Consider the following 3194-nt stretch of genomic DNA (forward strand, 5'->3'; position numbering starts at 1 on the left):
ATGGAATGCGTCACATCACAAACATTTCACATCACGGATGGACATGACCACCAAAACTCCCTCTATCTGTGCCCGGCCCTCAAAGGAGCTCCTCAGGACTTCTGTAACATAACATGGTGCTCGGCCCTTCGGACTCCTCAGGACTTCATTAACATATCATAGCTAGGTCTATTGGGGTCACCTTGGTCCATCCACATCAACAGCAAATTATACAATGCAACATCTTCGTGAAATCTAATGCAAGCAACCTAATACATATACATTGTATTCATGATGCGTGAAACATGCTTAAAACATTTGAGTTAGTTCTACTCACCTCTGGCAGACGCTGGACTGATGCTGCAACAGCTAACACTACTGGCCTCCTCAGTCCCTCGGGTCCGATTCTACACAGGCGGACTCGAATGAGGTGCCAAACACACTCTAAACAACTCATAAACAACTCCCCAAAAACCCCCTCAAACATCCTCAAAACATGCATAGAAAACAACCAAGAAAGGGCTGGACAGGGCACTTTCGGCGGCAGGTTCGGCGGCCGAAAGTCCCTCCAGAGCCGAAAGTCATGCACCTTCGGCGGCCGAAACTCCCTTCCAGAGCCGAAAGTCCAACTTTCGGGGGCAGGGTTCGGCAGCCAAAACAAGCCACCACAGGCAGGTTCGGCGGCCGAAAGTCCCTTCGACTGCCGAACCTGAGTTCTTCCAGAACTCAGCCTCGCACACAAGCAGCCTCCAAACCTTCCAAAACAACCCAAAACCTCACATGCTCTCTCCCAAACATGCAAACACACTCCCACATGCATAAAGGGCATAAACTAACTTAAACCTCTCAACATAACATCATATAAACAAACATTGGGCATAAAACCCACATAAACCCTAACATGCATATCTACCCATACTTAAGCATTAAAACTTCTTTAAACTTACTTAAAACTTTATGAAACATAAAGGAAAGCAAGGATCTACACTTACCTCTTGAAGATCGAGGGTTGGTGCGATCCCTAACTTGGAGATGGGAGGAAACAAACTCCTTGGGTCTCCAAGCTCCCAAAACTTGATTTAAGCTTTAAAACTTCAAAACCCAAAAGGAAACTCATAAAAACGTGAAGGATTTGAAGAAAGAACATGAAATCAACCAAAAGAGGACATGAACACACCTGATTTCGAGAATGGGGAGAAAACTTGCCCATTTTCGGTCTGAAAGCCTTTTATAGGTGGCCGGTCAACCACCTTCGGCGGCCTAAGCTGCTTCCGCAACTTCACCACCTTCGTGTAATACCCGGCTAAGTCAGACATCGGAATTCCTACCGTCCGGTGGAATTCGGGGATGTCAGAGACTTCTAGTACGGTATTAGAAAGAGTTGCTAAATGTTTTTTTAAGACGTTGTAAGGTTTAGCGTAGAAAAAGAGTTGAGTTTTGTGGAGAATTGGCCAAAGGAGTTTCTGTCATGTTCGGCCCCCGAATGTTAAGTTCGGCCGCCGAAAGTGCTCAATGTTCGGCCCCCGAACGTTGCATGGTTTTGCATGCGATTCGGCAGCCGAAGCTGAGTTGCTCGGCCAGCTATTGAGCATCCCTTAGTCAGCTTTTTGGACAGGTGTGATCACCAGATCATGTCCAGAAGTTAGCCACGTCTCCCTTGACTCATCTGCAAGCTTTTATTAGCATATGCAGGAGCTTGGTTGTGTTTAGTTGGTTTTGAACGTTTTTGAGAGAAAAGAAGAGTTGTGAGGGTTTGAAGCTTTGGAGGAGGAGTTGCTGAGTTGGCTGTTCCTCTTCTGTTTTCCAGAGGTAAGGGAAGTCTTTAAACATGTGTTAATGATTTATGAGAGCGTTGTAAAATGGTTAAGGGTAGAGTTGCATGCTTAGGTTTTACAGCTTAGTTTTGATGCTTTAATGGTGTAAGCATGATTATGTGTTATGTGTGTTGATTGTTGGGGTTGATAGGTAGTTTTGGACCCCTTGGAGCATATACTTGAGTATATGTAAGTTGAGGTTTGGAGTTATGCATGGTTAGAGAGGAGGAAAAGATGGAGGAGCTAGGTTGCGAAAGACGCTGAGTTCTTAAAGAACTCAGGTTCGGCAGCCGAAGAAGGATTCGGCCGCCGAACCCCTTGCATGGTGGCTTAGACTGCCACAGCTTACCCCTGAGTGCCTTGAGGTTCGGCTCTGTTTATGGGATTCGGCCTCCGAAAGTAGCCCCCGAAAGGGTTCGGCCGCCGAAAGAGGATATTCGGCCGCCGAAGGTACTTGAGTTTCGGCTCTGTTCAGGACATTCGGCCGCCGAACCTGCAGCCGAATGTGTTCTGTCTAGCCTTCTTTTGCATGCTTTGTGTGATTGTTTTTAGAGGTTCAGAAGGGATTATGGGGATTTGTTTAAGAGTTATTCAAAGTATGTGTGACACCTCATTCGAGTCCATTTGTGTAGGATTGGACCCGAGAGTTCGAGGAGGTCATCAGAGTTAGAGATCTCAGAGTCAATACAGTATCTGCCAGAAGAGCAGAGGTGAGTGGAACTAAACTAAATATTTGATCTGAAATGACACGATTCTAGCATGATCCATGCATCATAAACTGCCATGTTATGTATTAGGTTGTGTTGCATTAGAATTCACGAATATGATGCATTGCATATGTTGTTGTTCCTGTGGATGAATGTTGGATGATCCTTAGCCCTTGACAGAGAGCAGATACAGCATTATGGCATGAGATAGCCATACCAGGTCGCCCCTGGATAGTCCAGGTCGCTCCTGGTACTATGAGTGAGACAGCTGGGCTGTCAAATCAGAGTTAAGTGTAGACCAGGTGAGACCTCGTCTCCTTGGCACAGTTAGTCATGTTATGATATCAGAGAGATAAGGGTAGACCAGGTGATGACATCGTCTCCTTGGCACAGTTGGATTATCACATGTAGTTGAGGGCTATTGGTGACAAGTTCATCCTTGAGATGATAGGTTTGTGATGTGATGCATTTCATGAAAGCATGTAATGAATGAACTGTTTTTATTGTTCCTCCTCACTGGGCTGTAGTAGCTCATCCCACTCCCTTAACCCCAGTTTTGCAGGTTCTGAGATAGCTATGGGAAGTTAAAGTCAGCAAGAGTACAGAGGAAAGTTATGCATGAATGTATGTTTGAATAGCATAGTGGACATGATGTAATTAAAAGATTAGTTGTAATGTAATGTATCGATATGTA

The sequence above is a fragment of the Manihot esculenta genome, chromosome 3 (genome assembly GCF_001659605.2).
Source record: "Manihot esculenta cultivar AM560-2 chromosome 3, M.esculenta_v8, whole genome shotgun sequence".
Lineage (NCBI taxonomy): Eukaryota > Viridiplantae > Streptophyta > Magnoliopsida > Malpighiales > Euphorbiaceae > Manihot > Manihot esculenta.